The sequence below is a fragment of the Corvus cornix genome, chromosome 11 (assembly GCF_000738735.6).
Source record: "Corvus cornix cornix isolate S_Up_H32 chromosome 11, ASM73873v5, whole genome shotgun sequence".
NCBI lineage: Eukaryota > Metazoa > Chordata > Aves > Passeriformes > Corvidae > Corvus > Corvus cornix.
This window is the reverse complement of record NC_046341.1, coordinates 5,249,666-5,267,214: the sequence shown is the minus strand read 5'-3', so window position 1 is coordinate 5,267,214 and position 17,549 is coordinate 5,249,666. Positions and strand designations below refer to the sequence as shown.

The window sequence follows — 17,549 nt, the reverse complement described above, 5'->3', positions numbered from 1 at the left end:
ATGGGAATAACCACTTGTATTATTTATTTGGTCTATTTGTCTGAGTTTCATATCAACTGAGCACTGGCTGGATTTCTTAAACCAACAGAAATTATGTGGGCAAAAGACTGAAAGGTTGCAATGCAAGATAGAGTTTTCAAAATAATTTTGTTAATTATAAGCTGGACTTCCAACATGAAAAGATTTTTTTTTTTTATTAAGTACTCTTAATTCCAATGTACTTCCAAGAAATTACAGAAGTACTAACATATACCTATTCAGAACTGAAACTAAAACATTATTCAAATCCCTACTTTCTCAAAAGAGTTATAGAAATGTAATAGTGAGTAAACTAACGTACAAGTGGTTAATATTTTCTGTTAGGCCAATTAAGGCCCTTAAATATCGTAATCTCCTCCCACTTCAAGCAAAATTTATTCTGTGAAGACACAAAAATAAAAGTATTTGCTTCATGAATTATAAATGGCAAAACCTTTTGATACCTTTTACTGGAAAGGTTTAACATGAGTGCAAAGCCATATTATTAATGAAAATAACCATACAGTCATTTAAACAATGACATCTTCATATTGCTTTGTAGATTCAGTGTCTACTCTTGCAAAGTATTGAGTCTCTTCCATTCTCATTGAGAATAGAGTTGAAACAAAAGTGGAAAACACTCTCCCATGACCAGATGGACGGGCAATATTTCTTGTGCAACATCCTCCTTGGGAAAAGAATCTAAATAAGAGTTTCAAGATTAATATCCAATTTCCAGGCTTTTACAGTACTTGGCAATCATTCAAATCTAACAGTGAACCAAGGCAAAAATTAAAAAGCCAAAGGCCACAAACCTGTTCAAACTGGTATAGTGGGTTCAAAGTTTCCTCCAAGATCTTGAGCTATAGTTTCCACATATCACTGAAGTAAAAAACCTAGGCAGCCCCACAGATAAGGTCCTATTTACTCTAGATGAACCGAAGAATTACAATGAATCACACTTTGGACCTTGTTCTTTAGCTGTAATTAATACCTGATTATTATGGTTACTCACTGAAGAGTGACTTCAGTACAACCCTTCAGAAGTGTTGGAGCAAAATGACCTGGGGGACAAAAAGAAAGTAAAAAAAAAAAAAAAAAAAAGAGCTGCTGCTAATGGGGAGAAGAATGGTGGGAAAATACTTATGTCTCCTTGCCAAAGGAAAAGTGCATTAAAGTGCCTGCAGTCATTGTAATTCCTGTTCTTGCTGAAAACTTATTGGGAATCCCAGTGACTTTGGAGAATGCAGGGGAGAATGCTCACAAACAGGAGCGTACGTGTGAAAGGAAGCAGAGACAAGAAAGAAGTGGTAATGCAGAGTCCTTTCTTACCTGTGCTTGGCATCTGCAATCCCCTGGTGGTTACATCATCTTGACACAGGACTGGTTTTAGTTCTGCTACTGGATGTGATCCAGACCCTTATGTTCTGACTTTCGCCAATGGGAATGTCAATAGATTCCTTCTTTCTTTCCAGCCATGTTACAGGAAAATAGTTATTTTGAGGAAGGTAAACCATTTAATTGTTCTCCTTTAAATAAAGCACAGTAAAAGTCCATTTTACCGTTCTAAAACTTGGGACACCAAGCCTAAAGAAGTCAGAATAATAGAACCAGTATTTACTATGCTCCAGTAGCAGACTGTTACTTATATGACTGCTCATGAAAAATACCAGGTACTGAGCACAGCAGAGCAGATTCTAAATGCATAAGGAGAACCAGCAAAAGAGGAAATAGAATACAGGCTAAGCCAAATGCAGCTTTTTTTAAAAAAAACCAGCTTCATTCTCCAATGACAACATACAGACCAACCTTTTCTTTTTCTTAGAGAAGCCAAAAAGTTTTTTCTCTGTCTGCAAAATATTTGTGTATCACTTGATGTTCTCAGTTCATTAAGTGCTGAAATCCTACTCTGGTCATTTACCAAGACCTAGGCTATGACAGCTTCTGTCAAACTACTTTTGTGTAGCCTACAATCCCTTTCCTATTAAAGAGAACTAAGCCAACCTTACTGATAGTAATGGAAACCCACAAACTTTCCATAAGTATGAAATCATCTTATATGAAGATGAATATTTGTCCTTTATACTGAGATTCACAGACTCTCATCTCTTGGCAGCTGACAAACAGTTGTCACAGCAGGGCAGGATCAAGTCCTGAAAAATGAGTGTGGAGCCTCAACACATTGAACCAAAGTCATCAAGAAACCTGTTCGAAACAGGAAACATCTCTAACCCCCCAGATTATAAAGATTCCATATAACTATGACAAGTGCTTACAGTAAATTCCAATATAAGGTACCTCCACCAATAGCTAGAGCTGTGAGCTCTTTAAAAACAGGGTGGTGTGACTTGATTCTTGGAATCAAGAGCATGTCTTAAATTGATGTGGGTGAACTGAAGGGTAAAAAAACTGATACACTACCCATTCTTTTAGTCAGGTCTCATATTTTTTACAGAAACTCAATAACAAGTCAGTTTTTATACTGTTGGGTCCCACTGCAGCACCTCATGAGAAACAGCTGCTCTCAGTTAACAGGCTGGCACTTTGCTGTGCATTCCCAAGGGTTTCACTACCCTGTCCTCCCTGGACTGGCTGAGCAGGGCAGGTAAACAGCCACTGCCTTTCCCTGACAGTGGCTCTTGCTGGCAGCTATTCCCAGTTCTGGAAAACAAATTGCAGACCATTATCAGCTCTTCTGGTAATTGTTGCAGGATGGAATCACAGAGTGCAATAAATCACAACATCATTATCCTAAGGCCCAAATGGTCTGGCATATTTTTGCTTAAGATGGTTAATACAGAAGTGGTGTAGACTGCAATGGCAGATAAAAATATCCTATATTGACTAGCAGGCATGGGGGCGTTTTTGTACTTGTTCAGATTATTCACAACCCATTTTAAACTAATAAAAATAATGTTGTCTTTAGTTACAACATTTTCTTTTCAACTCTGTGGGAAGAAAAATCCCTCAGTCTTTAAATATGAGAGCCTTGAACTCTGCACAAGGCATTACATCTATTACTAAGGTACCACAGATAATGACTGTGGGCTGAAGGTTGGTGTATTTTCATTGTTTGCATTCTGTCTTTAAGGCAAATGTCGAGTGCTCAACTCTATCTCAGCATTTACATGGACATCACATAATGTCCAGTAAAGCTTTTCATGCCTGGGCTAAAAGAAGTGAACTGGGTTAAAGTTCTCCAAAGTCCAATTTAATACATATACTTCAAAATTCAGACTTTAAAAGAAAGAAGCTGCAAAATCAGGGACTTTCAAACAATCATTAGGTCATGCAAATGGGAGCAAAGTGATGGGATTTCCCTTGGGATATTCCAAGAACAAATACAATCCCTGAGCCAACAAGACTGGGGCATTCCAGGGAGGCGCAAGATAGGGAGGCGGTGTTCAAAAATACACATTTAATGTTCAGTCAAGGAACAACATTAATGGCACTTGTGGATTTGCCAAGTGCCCAGAGAAAAGTGCAAGGATGGAGGGGAGGGAAAGGAAATAAATAAAACTGGAGAGGAAAAATCACGTATAATAGAATTTTGCTTCTCTCTCCAGTTTTAGACCAGCTCATCAAAGCCAAAAGGTAATTCCACTCATTGCAGTAACTTCCATCTTGATCAGATTTCATCCATGAATAAGCAACTGGATTTCTACCAGACAACTGGAAACCTCCCAAAAAGCACAACCCTCTGACGTGCTAGCAACACTAGAATTAGATAAAACATTCACAAGACAGAGCCACGGATTTAGTGGATGTGACTTTCATAAATGCTGGTGTTCAGAAAGAGCAGCTTTATAGAAAACATTTGCCCCTAGTCTACAGTCTCTGCTGAAATGAGTTTAAATTACCTCAATATCAAATACATCTTTTTTTTAACTTTTTTGATGATGGCAATGCTACTGTTTGCATCCAGTTAAAAAAATAAAAGGCTCTGCACATCTTATACTAAACAGGTTAGGATTATTATAATCAAATTTTGATTGAAATACTATTAATGATCTGTCCTGGGAATATAAAGTAAGATTTTTGGGTTGATAGCATCTTTGTGATGGAAAGCACATCTTTTTAATTGGGTTCTTGGAGAAAATCCTGTAACGCTTGTTCATTTTATGTTTTAATCCAGACTACCCCGTGTACATGTACGTGGTTACAAATATTTAATTATGTTCATGACTACATTGGGTACACTACACAGGGAGAAAGCACAGCACAGACCAAAACCAAGGCAATCTGCCTCCTTTCAACCAAGAGCATGAAAGAACTACTTGATGCTCCCATGACCAACAGTAACCTTGAGACAGAGGCCACGGCACCACCAGTGCCAGACACACCTGTGCCAGCAGCCGTGTGAGCTGGGCTGGTCCCTGCCCTTCAGCCAGGAGGGGTTTTCCTGACCCTTGTACAGCAATGCACCTCAGGTAGAGGAAGAAGGGTCAGGCTTTTTCTTTCCTGGTAATACTCAGAACTTTGTGCATTGAAAACAACTGGTACCAGCAATCTGCTGAGCAGCACTGTGCACAGGTAGATGCTCTGGCACAGACACAACAAGGCTCCCTTATCTCAGAGGCAAGGCAAAAACATGGAGTGATCCCTATTTAATTGAAAGCTGACAGCTGTTTACATCACCAAGGATTTAGCTGCAGTGTAACTGCTCTTGTGACAAGCCGCATACCTTTGAACATTGGACAGCTTACTTCCAAATATTTTACGTTGTGACAGACTCCCTAATCATTCAGAAAATAAATTGTGGAAGCTCCCAAATGGCATTTTCAAACATGACAGTTTTACTGCCTCCATCTTTACACCAGCTACTCCACAGCGACTACTGTTTTTGGAGTTGTTGGGGGTTTGGATTATAGAAGAAGAAACAAAACAGGTTGCTGCTAGTACTCCTAACACAATCAGCACTGCCTCTTACACACACTGAAAAACTACTTAACATTGTGGAACAGTCAGTAGTGGTGGCTCTTACACCACCATCTGTCTATGTAAATGCAACTTCTGCAGCTGGTGAGACCTAAGATAATATATTCAAATGAAGAATACTTGCTACCACTTTCCCGTTATTTAAGTGTCATCATAATGCTCAAATTAAATGAAAGTCAAAGCAAAACAATATGTCATGTCCACTCTGAATTTCAGGTATCAGAGAAAATACTGTAGACAGAACTTCTCTCTCTACAAAACATTTTGCTGACTGCAATTATATCAACAAAAATGAAATTCTTATTTACAAGAGTGGATACTGGCAGGGGAAATGCTAAACCAGCTTTGTTAATTCCAACACTGTCAGATATTCTAGTTTGCCAAATACCTGCATTGATTTCTGTGTCTCCCTCCAGCATCATGCTCACTTATGGTGGCCAGTCTCACCACTAAGTTTATTGCTGAAAAAAAATTTATTGTGGCAAAATTCAGCTAAAATCAGCAGTTCTTTTAGGCACTGGGGCTGTGCCTGATCTGTAGAAGATGCAGCATCTCCTCAATCTATGTATATTCTTGAGCCATGCCCTCAATTCCACTTTAGGCCAAAATCCAGAAGCACATCACAACCTAATCCTCTTGCTCATTTATTGTGAGAAGGAACGCAGGTGCATGGGCTGGATGGGAACTTAGAGAGATGCCTGAGGCACTGGGATCTCCTGGCACATTCCCACTTTTTTCAGTCCTTGCAGGACCAGGCATAATCTCAGATATGAGGGTGATGAGTGCTGTGTAAGACCTACAACACCCTGGCATTTATCAGGGACTTACTGGAGTTGGGGAGCTGAAAGGAGATGCAGAGAGTGGATGAAATCTCTAGCTGCCATCTAGTTCCACCTTCCTCCCAGCATGGGGACATTGCCAACTATAGATCAAACTTGTCTCTGCCTGGGCAGCTCCTGAAAGCCTCCCTGGATGGATGGTTCCAGGTCTCTCTGGGTGACCTGTTCCCACCTGCACTGCCCTCTGAAATGCAGTGGGGTGTAGGAAGAGATGGAGAGTTTAGTAAAACTCATGGAACCAGGCTTCTTAGACCTAGCCTAAAAACCTTTACTTAGAACAGCAACTGGCTAATAAAAGATTTCTAACCTCTTGGTGCATAAGGGTCATGGTATTCGATGGACAACAGTGAAGCATTTAGTGCTTTATCTCTGCCAGAGGGAATCATTTATCTGCAACGGCACCTCGAGAATGGTGGGTGTTGTCAGAAGGCCAAGGTCCAGCATCAGGGTATGTAACAAATATTAACCACTTCATCTCTCTTCACTGGGCAGTACTTTAATTTCACTTTGTATTGAGCTTGATTATTAGTTTATGACAGGTGTAAATTATAGAAGCAAACCTAGATCACCTCCTCCAGGCCAAGGAGAGAGGAGACTTTTCCTTCACTGAATATTGTTGTTCCTGAACCTCTGCACTCCATTTCTCGTTTCAGCACCTTTAAAGAGCACTGAGTCCATCAGACTGTTCTAGCCATGCTGAACTGCAGTTATTTATCCTAGCATTATATCGTTATGGGATGATCTTCTAATACTCAGAATTTTAGGCTTAATAGCAGCTCCCTCATAGATGTATAACAGTCAGGACAAGTGAGCACTCCAGGAAATCAAATAAAAAGACACTTTTTTTGCCCACTATATGCAATCAGAAACTACCTTTGTACATGAATCAAGATATTTCTTTTTTTTGTTTCTTGGAAACCTTTTCTGCAGAATGGAGTTTATGCAGGCTGTTGTAAAATACTGTGGGGGAAAGTGCATATTAAAAGTATAATATATTCTCTTTACTGATCATGATCTGAGAGTTAAAGTGTGTTTGAAACATTGTGTTTTGCAATCCAGGTTATGTGATGAGTGATAAGCTATACAGTCATAATTAACAGTAGCGATAAATAAAATGTATTACATTCTGTACAGCCCTATTTGCATTGCAAAAATCCCTATTTAGATTACAATGAACTCTAAATTACAGAGTAAACAAGTTTTGGCTACATCTTGAGGCCCAGCAGGGAGGAAGGTATCGTTTGCTGCCCCGGCAAGGAATGCTGTTTACATCCAACTGGACTGTGCCCAGAGACTTTGCAGCTTTAACACACAAGGGGCTGCAAACAGACCCTCACAGTCTCTGTGCTTAGTGGGGTTTATTGGATGGCTGCAGGCTCCCTACTCAACACCAGAAGCTTTCAGCAGTGCTTAACTCTCTCAAAAGTGATTAGGGCTAGGGGAGTTAGGCTGAAGTTAACCTCTACTGTGAGACAGCTCGGTGGACAGTAGGGCTGCCAGGTCACTGAAATGAAACTATTGCTGGTGTTTTCATAAAGAAACAAGTCTGTGATTTCATTTTGTACCAAGATATAGAAAAGGAGCAATAGGATATTTGTTTTAAACTTTTTCTTCTCTTTACCCATACAGAAAATATAGTAACATTCCAGGGGCTTGGATCACCCAGATCTCTGTCAATCCGAGCACCAGAGTGCGTATGGTGCAGGCTGTGCTGATCAGGTTAGCTGATCATCTCCTCTTAGAGCAGGGTTAAGAAAAGACAAATGTTCACTCTCTGATAGGAGGTCACCTGTGCATATCTGTCACCATTATAAATTCTTCTGTGCTCTAAGTGGTGTTTTTATGAAGTTCCAAATTTATGCTCCCTTTCACTAAATGCACACACAGGGCTATTAGGAGGGAGGCAGTGTCAGTTCTGATGACATCAGGAAGGCAAGAATGTGTCTTTTATTGACCCGGCCGGGTAAGATCAGGTCTGGAAGTGGCACAGATTGGGAAGAGAAATATTGGAGCCTGGTTGCCACCCTGTTTCACAACTCAGAGAATATAATTAAGATCCCCGATTTCTTTTGGACAACCAGCTTCCCACAGTTTTTAGTCACTTGCCTCCACAAACAATGACATAAAATATTCTTCCCTGTGGACTTCACAAGACATGAGCTGTCAGGAGTCCCATCTGAAGTCACCCAGAAAGTGAAGGTGGTGCACAACACACCAACCCTCTCCTCGGTCACAGGTCCCTGTGCAACGCCAGACTAGACCAGACCAGCAAAGCAGCAGCTGCAGCAGAGGAAATTTTTCTCTGTCTGCAAGCACCCAGATCACCAGGGAGAGCCACAGTGCACATCACCCTAAACATCTAAGTTCCAGTCCATTCAATACTTAGGAACTTCAGTGTTGTTTGAACAGACTTGATATAGGAATGGGTTCGCCCCTCTTTGTCCAAAACAGCTTAAATTAGTCATTCTCCCAGATATGCTACAATTTGCTTCTCTGGAGGAAAGAAAAAGAGGCAGAGGTACCTTCAAAGGAGAAGGAATTGTCAGGCAGAGTAGGACATTTTTCCTTTTTACTTTGGTGTGTATCATTGATATTAATTTTACTTTTTTCCATTTAACCTTAAATTACAATCAAGAAGAAAGTGTTGGACTTTCAATTCTTGTTATAAATCAGCCCATATAATTTCAATTTAGGAGTCTAGCTTCAAATGCTTATTTTTCCTGCAAATATTTTCTTTAAAAATTGGAGCTGGAATAAAAGCTTGACTGACCAGATATGATTCCTGTTCTCTGGAATGAAGTAGAACACTCCACCTCTCACCTGTGTACTCACGGTGGCTTTGTTCTGCATCCTCCCATTTCTTGTTTCACTTGGGATCTGAAGTGCTGAAGAAGCCTGAGCACATGAATGCAACCAGTTTAAGAAACAAAACAAAGGAAAGAAAAAATCAGGCTTAACCTGAGGTGTATCTATGCAGTAAGCAAGCACCCAAATCTTCTGGTTCAGGTGACAACAGAAAAAAGAAAACAACTTGTTAAAACATTACTTGGAGCAGAAGTTTCTACCTCTGTGCCAGGCATGGTACATGCTTGAGCAACTCTTTTCAATTAAGTTATCATCCCAGTGATGCCTCGTGGGTGGTGCGGCTCCGTGCTGTCCTCGGTGAGAGCGAGATGTTCCCCCACACGCCTTTGCACTAATTATTATCTCTGCTCTCCTATGTGTTCATCCAGAGCCATGCTCTCATCAGCCCAGCTCAGCACCCTCCTGAGGAACTGGATGCCTCAGTGACACCAACAGCCAAAGAGAGTTGCTGCTCAGCTCCTAAATTTCCCAAAGCATCTTTCCAGATTCCCTCGTGAGGCAGGCATGTGCCACCAGAGTTTGTATAAACCAGCAGCTCCCAAGTCAAAAATTAATTTTCCATGCATTAGGTTTCTAAAGTCAAAGACAGAATTTCTTAGCAGCTCCTGTACTCCTTGGCTACTAATTCCCCATCTGCTGAAGGCAACGACAATGTAACAGAAAAACAGACAGATTTGTCCTGGAAAACAGGAAGACTTTCTGGCTAAATTAGCTTTTCCCTGCTGTCTCTAGAAACAAATCTCCCTAAAATATCAGCAACAAATCAATTTTACTGCTTTTCAGTATAGAGGAAGGAAATTACCTTTTCTGATTTCAACTTTCTTCCAGTGTCACAAACCCATCAGGCCAAATAATCTCCTAAGAATTTACCATATGTTCAAATTGGAACCTGAAAATAGGCTTATTTTCTGTTTAGTCTAAATCCAAAGCCACAGAATGAAGTTTATGTTCAAGGTACCTGAATCTGGAACTTCTCAAAATGTGAAGGGTTTAGGTCTGTACTTGTAGCTTTGTTTTTTGTTCCATTTCTAATGAAAGATAACTTAAAAAGTAAGGATTAACGATTTATGGGGTAGTAATCTATAAAAAGCTCTGCATCCAAGGTATTAGAAAGCAATATAAATTCTTTTGTGGAAATGTAAACGTATTTAAATGTAAGTAGGTATTATACCCAGTTGGTTAGACAGGGACAGTGAGAGCCTCTGACTTGCTTTCCTAGGAATCAGATAGGTCCCTAAATCATTAACTTAGTGTTAAATCATCTTACAGATATAAATAAATGGAGAGACTTATCCAGGGATGTCTTGCAGAATGTAAGTAGTTTCTAGATTAATGACTCATAAGATCAAAGTCAAGGAAGACACCCACTTAATTAGGGAGAAAAGTCTTGAGCAAATCTCAAAGACACCTTTGCCAGGCACAAAACCTTCCCTGTGTGCTCTCCAGTTTCACCTGACTCTTCTGAACACAATCGCCCCAAACTACCCTACAAAAAATGGAATGAGGTTGAAAAGCAGCTAATCTAGGAGTCCTCCTACAGATTCCAGAACACTGCAACCACCAATAAATATTCACAGGTTTTTCTACAGTGCGAATTATCCAACAGAACAGGTTTACAACCAGAATCCAGCCTTACGCAAGTCAACCTTTAAATTCCAGCACTTTACCAGTTCTGCCCTTCAGCTGGACAAGTGGCCCGGGCTGGCAGCTCAGGACCCTGAGGTAATTGCATGGTTCTGTTTTATCACAGATGATCTCTGTCCTGCACAGGGTATTTGCTCATAACATAACCAGTCATGCTATTAAGGAACAACTCATCTTTTGCCATTCAAAAATAAGCAGCACTTTCTTTTTTCTCCAGACAGTCAATGTACTTCAGCTGATACCTGAGGCAGGACAGTTAGACCCACTTTCCAGTGGATTTTCTGAAATTAAAAAACTGGATGAACTCAGTGTATTCTTAAATTCAACATCCAAAAAACTTCCCTTCGTATTACTGTGTTTTGCATGAATTAGGAAATCTGGTAAGTCAGTGAGGAAAAACTATCATTTGTTCTATGAACTACTGTTTCCTCTGTCATACTTATGATTTTGGTAGGTGTGTCTCCATTATGGAGTGGAGAAATCATGGTTCCATATACTTTACAGCATATCTGATTTTTATCCTAGCGAACTTTATTTCAGATATTTATAATTGCATTTCACAGGTTGTTACTGTTTGGTTTACTATCATGGCACTTGAAAACAGAATGTACTCAGGGCTGAATTCTCCAGTTATATTTACACTGCTCATTTTTCTCACTCTCCATTGCAACCCAAGACCTTTTCCTGACCATTCACCCTGCATCCATGCTGGACTGTCTCTGTGTCTCTTCTGGAGAAGAACAACCAGACTATGTTAAGTCTTTGCATTGGTTTAGTTCTTTGATCTCCCCAGAATGCAGAAGAGACAACAGCACAGCCACTAAAAATGTGCTGCTTGTAATTTTCAGGGGATATCACAAAATTCTTCTAGGAATCTGTTGCAAAAAGTGAAGTTCAAAAATTAACTGCAGCTTGTCAAAATCTACTGCATGATTACTTAAAAAGTGACTCTCTTCCTTGGATCTGGCTGCTTGCAGCACTTTGGAATCTATTCATTTGACGGGAAGATAACATTAATGTAAACTCAACTGTTACTTTCCTATAATCCAATTAATCTTGTCAAGCAACATATAAAGTTTCATTTCCCTAAAGGTGCAGAAGATAAATAAGGGAAGATGGCTAATATGGCCAAACGTCCAAGCCCTTTTCCAGGCAGCACTTAGCTCAAAGACTCTCTCAGTAATAAAGGCATGGATGGTAAACAAGATCAGCACTGAGAATTAACCTGAGAAACATGGTCCAGCAGCAGAGCAGATTTGTTTCTGCCCACTTGGCATCACAGGACTGTTGTACATCTCTCCTGCACCTTCTCACATTTGCTCATGTCTTCTTTCATTCAGGAAATGTGCAAGCTACCCTCATCTAAAAATTGACAAACAGAAAATTCTGGCTTTTCCACCGGCTTTTCCTTTAAAAACCACTTTTACTGTCATCTCCTCACAGTCTTCACTAGAAAAGCTGCCCTGCATTTTCTAGAAAAGTCATGGTTTAAGTGAGGGAACTTTCAACAAAATTATGGTGTACTGTCAACTGTCTGGACTGAGCATATTTTGCTGAAAAACCACTGTCACCAACACCACTAGGAACCAGCAGAATCCCAGCAGTGTGTGAGACAGTGTAATGAAGACAACTGAGACAGGACTTGTAAATAATCTGTGCCAAGACTGGACACAGATTACTGTGATCTCTTCCAAACACATTTTCAGTCCTCATCTCTCTTCAACTGTAAAATATGAAGAAATAAGGATGAATAAGAACAGGAGAACAAGAGACAGGCATTTCAGGGAACGTAGGGAACAACAAAGGAGTGCAAGTAAAACAGCATCTCAGAAAAAAAGACACATCAATAAAAGTAATTACATCTTTTCCTTTATTTTTCTGTACTTATCTGGTATGATCCTGTGCTTTTCTATGCTTTGTTCAAAACAAAGGTATGACTACCCTGATCATTCACCTTTCTGTTACAGCTTTCTCCCAATTTTATAACTAAAATCAAAAAGATAGATACAGCATATCTAAAATCAGACATACAAAATGGGATTGCTGCATTGTACTCAGAAGCCTGGCCTTGCACACACATAAAAACAAAGAAAAAGTAATCTGTTACCCTAATTTAAGGTGTGCAATTAGCAAAGCTGGAATGCAAACACTGTCTCTCCTCAAGTCACTGTGGGTGTATAGATGGATGACATATCTAATAAGAAGCTGAGCATCCAGCCACTAAGATGCTCCTATAAGCTGTATCACAATCCTCTTAAGGATTTAGGGAAATCAGAGGCTCAGCTTTGCCATCTGTGGCTTAATAAATATTTCCTTCTGAGGCTTTGTGCCTTGTTTTAGCAACCAAGAAAATAGTCATACAGTAATTTCTGAGACATGGAATTACCAGGAGCTCCTTTTTGTCTTTCCTCAACAGCCCCTTTTTGCAAGTGGACGACCTGTGGTACCTGTGCTGAATGAAGGAGGTGAAACAGAGCTTTTGGGTCTCATTGCATGACCCAGCAAGGCTGTGTTAGATCAAGGGTGTCCGTGCACCCTGAATCCCTGTCTTTGGAAGAGAGGAGTTAAAAGATTGTCATAAAAGCAATAGTGCCAGGTCCATTTGAGTGTCCAATAGACTTGCAAATCAGCAGGGTTTCACAGCAAAGCACACAGATCTCTGAGGAGCAATTCCCATGCTGACCTCTCACGTCCTCAGCTCTGAGGAAAGTGATCTATTAGAGATGAGTGTGTGAAAATTTTGGTGTAGCACAGAATCATCAAGGTTGGAAAAGACCTTCGAGAACATCAATTCAGCACCACAGTAATTACCCTTAAATCATATCTCCAAGTGCATATCCAGACACCTCTTGAACACTTCCAGAGATGGTAACTCCAGCACCTCCCTGGGCAACCTATTCCAATGCCTAATTGCTCTTTGAATTTTTGGGGTTTTTTTTTTTCCTACTATTCAAACTGAACCTCCTCTGGCGTAACTTAAGGCCATTCTTAAGGCCATTTCTTTTCATGCTTTCGCTTGAGACATAGCAGAAGAGAATGAGCCCCATCTCACTACAACCTCCTTTCAAGTAGCAATGAGAGCAATGAGGTCTTCCCTGACTTCCCAACTGAGCAATGACTCAATGGATCCAAAATAATTCCTTCCAGATACACTATTTCAATATTTCCAGATACACCATTTTTCCAGAGCTGCTTAAGCAGCATCAGCAGACATAGGGTAATTCTGCAGTTCTGTAGCACAGTCAGTGATGGACCCTTATCTGGGGCTACCTTCACCAAGGAATTCAAATTCTGCCCCCTCTAACTTCACTACCCATTATCCCAAGATCTGGCGCTTCAGAAGTATCCAAATCTGGCTTAGAATAAAGGAAATCAGAAGAATTTGGTCAGCTTTTCTAAGAGAAAGACAAACCAAGGAAATAAAGATGAATAGCATTTCCCTCTGGAGCTTTAGATGAAGATAAAAAGGGCTTGCAGAGGCCAAAGGATGCAAACAGGAAAGGTGCTGATATTTAAATGGATGTGAGAAGGATTCTTAGGGAACTCAAGAAAAATCAATAATTTCCAAAGTTTTTAGAAAAACCTGGAAAAGAGAGGAGTATAAAAATAAATATATCATAGCAAATGGGAAAAATATGTTATTGTATTGGCCCACTGTTAAAAGCAAAAGACTGAGAGCCAGAAGACCTAATTCCAGTGTTGACTTTGTACAACGCCCTTGGTGCATGATGTTGGTGAAGTTGCTGTCTCTCTCTGATCCCCTTCACATGCGTGTTTCAGATGTCATTGAGGTGAAAGCTCTCTCTTCTTACTCATATTTCATAGTTTGAGGGGTTTCAATTTCTGCTGTGGCCTGAAGCTCTTAAGTTATAATATAAAGGCAAAACCAAATGGAAACTATAAAATATTGTTGGTTGGTTTGGTTTGATTCTTTAACAGGTTCAAAAGTGATAGTCCTCATAACTGCTCTGTTTTCAGAGACAGATCCTGGGCTGGTGCACATCATAATTTTTTTACATTTTCATATAAAGTATTTTCATCAGAGCACTATTTTAACTTCAAAACACGTAGCGGGGGGAGTTTCAATTCACTGCTCTTAGCACATGCAAATCTTAAAATGCATATCTGCAATATTTCAAGTGTTTTGTGGATAGTACTACAGAGGAATCAAGTGCTGCCCACAGGATATTTTAGAAATCTTTCTTTCCTGAAAAGCCATGTCCTGGTTTCTTTTGTACTTCCATACATCAAAGAGGGGGAAAAAAGAAACAACAAATGAAATTCCTCTGAACAATTTGTTCTAGGAGAAGATCTGTCTTTGTCAAATGAATGCACCCCAGTCTATAATTGTCAATTTTAAGGAATAACTGAGAGATACCACTTATTCAAATTGAAGCAAGTACTTTGCTTTGGAAAGCAGACCACAAGTAGGGACAGATTCGCAAATCAGCTGCCAAATCAATGCATGCAAAAGACAACAGCCTTTCCCCTTCACATATCCAAACAGACAACTCTGACAGTTTCTATGTGCAGTTATATGAACTGCACATGTAATCATGGCAATTGCATGCAGAAATTGGATGTAAACTGCATGGTTAATTTGGTTTTTAAAAAAAAGGAGTAACCTTGCAACACTCTCTACAGAGGAGTCAAACAATAATTACAACGTGCTCTTCAAACCTCTTAGAGCAAACCCGGTGTTGCCATGCAGTTGTGCTAAAATATTTTCCAGCTGTCAATATGCCCGCACATTGATAGGAAGATACTTTATTTTTTTTTACATCACCTGGAGAGATGGATGAATTTCAATTGCTTGACAGAATGCTTGCATGATATTTCTTAACGAAGGGTATGAACAGCAGATTGTATTGCCAGTCTAAGGAGTGCAGATCTGCAGCAGAGCTCTCATCAGATCCATAAATGCATTAGAGGACACAGCAAAGAGTGAGTGGAGTCAGAGCAGTTTGCTAGGAAGGCCTCAGCTGAGACTGGGCATTTTGCCTGGGATGGCAAACTGAGGATTAAGGGCTCTACAGGACATGTGAACTCCACTCAAACGCAAACACAAGCATGATTAAAATTTAGCAAACTATGATGTACGAACCCTTGGGCAAAATCCAGTAGACACAGCTGTATTTATAGGCTGATACAAAGGAGAACTGTTAGACCTAAAAGCAATTCAGCAGCTTGATGAACAGAGTGTAGCTTGAGATCTCTCTGTGCTCCAAGCCTCAATCTAAGGTGGCACATCTTTCTCTCAACTACTCCCCTCAACAGCTTTGACCATACAGTTACTGTGTGGGACCCATTTTCCTATGGATCAATGCATTAGCAATTATAATTACACCTACAGGAGGAAACAGCACTGTTCTTTCGAAGACCACCACCTCTACTTAGGTAATTTTGAGATGTTGGCTGAGGGCTGCACATCAAGGTCTGTGCTAATAATGAGAGCAAAAGAACTTTGGAAACAGCAAGAAAGATTAATGCAAAGGAAGGCATTCTCTGGAATGGCTGCAGAGAATCACATACAGTGGAACGCTCAACCAATAGTAGAGGCACTGAAATAAGTGGAAATTTTAAGTATCGCCCAAGAAAATCAGAACTGCTGCTGGTGGTTTTCTGCAGCAGGAAGAAGCCTGTAACTTCAGTCTCTGGGGGGAAACAAAAACAACAGAGACACACTGGGTATGAAACCTTCCCTTTATTTTCTCCAATTGAATCAACTTTATTGCTCTAAGGGAAAGCAAGAAACACACTTGGGAATAGTCACGGACAGTACCTTTGCAACAGCAGATTATGAGCTACCTCTACCCTAAAGAAAACCATTTTCAGGATAGTCACCTTGTTCTGATTTTATAGGGGTACAGCAACCTCAGTGCTGCTTGTACAAAGAACCAAAGATCTCGTAGTACCACCCTTCAGATACACTTGCACATCATCTTGCTGCTACGGTGGTGCAGAACCTCGCTGTTCTCGGGTCATGTGGCTTTACTTTGAAATAGGAAAAGTGCTTTTGGGCTGGCCAGAAAGGATACCAAAATCCTTTTTTTGAAAATTTGAAATCCCATTGAAGTTTGGCATTTGAAATTCCATTGAGTAGCACGGGCTGGATAGGAACTGGTCTGATCTCTGTTTTGTCTCTACACAGCAGCTGTCCTGAGAAACTAAGTATTTTAGGAATAAATATATGAAGAAGTAATTCATGCTTTCCAAATAAGCAAGAAAGCCTCTGCATGAAACCCTGGGTCCATTCCCTTGACTCCCTTTTATGCCTTTTCTTCCTGCATCTGAGATTTTTCACAACCAAGGACAAGCGCTTGGCAGGCTTGTGTTCTGCCCCGAAGAGTAAATGACTGCAAGACAACTGGGAAAAACCACATTCCCAGTAGCCTAAGCAGCAGCACATCTGCTTTGCATGTACTCTCCACAAAGCAATCCTGGTGTTTGTCTTACCCCTGTGACTGAGGAATAATACTAGGAAAAGGACTACTAGTCTGATGTGGACTCTTCACCATATCAGTGCCAGGGCCTGAGCACAACTACAGGTAAAGAGCAGAGGGAAAGAGTCATCCTGGCAGTATCTCTGCCTCCTGCTGAGTCTCAGACAGGAGTAGACATTCACCTGTGCCAGAGTGGCACTGGAAGGCAGCTTTTTCCCTGAGATAGAGAGCTGAGAAACACTGGATTACATGGTTGTCATCACTGCTTATTGGCTTTTGTTCTTTTCACATCACCAGGCAGCAGTGAGTGGGGTGCCACAGTGCTGTGCTTGGATGGCTGAGGAGAAGCTCATTGCTTGTTATTGCAGAAAGGCATTAAAAACAGCAAAAGCAAATAAAACAAAATATTTTAAAAAAGGGTAAAAGAAAAAGAGATAGAGCAGCTTTCCTCTTGGAGCAGCAGAAGCCAGGTGCATAGCAACTGACAATGATGACAAATACTGGAAATATTTTGCAGTTCATCAAAGTAATAATATTTAGGAATAGATTCCAATTACCTTTCTGGTACCACCTGCAATTCTCTTGGAACTGGTGCTGTGTTCACAGAATAAGACCTTTTTCTACACCAGTAAAAATATGCAAAAGTATCAGTAGCAAAGGTCGTATTCTTGCATTCCTGTTTACATACATTAGCACATGTGCCAGTAGAAGCTTTAATTCTTGTAATGAGGTTTTTCACAGGGTAAGGAGAATCCAGACAAAAATATGATTGGCAAAAACTACCCTTAATATACTATGAAAA

General features: G+C 40.3%; 1 long non-coding RNA gene across 5 annotated transcripts in view; it reads right to left on the bottom strand.

Annotated features, from left to right (window-relative positions):
• The window catches only part of LOC109145165, a 55,309-nt gene extending 46,359 nt beyond the window's left edge, over window positions 1–8,950 (bottom strand). For 2 of the 5 annotated variants that reach the window (XR_002046431.3, XR_002046434.3), the window contains exons 1-2: window positions 8,616–8,911; window positions 1,351–1,547 (exon numbers count right to left, since the gene is read on the bottom strand). This is a non-coding gene — a long non-coding RNA (uncharacterized LOC109145165). Of the gene's footprint in view, window positions 1–1,350; window positions 1,548–8,615 lie in introns of all 5 variants that reach the window. The other 3 variants (XR_005602916.1, XR_002046430.3, XR_002046433.3) reach the window with 3 other exon arrangements.
• Window positions 8,951–17,549: the final 8,599 nt, after the last annotated feature.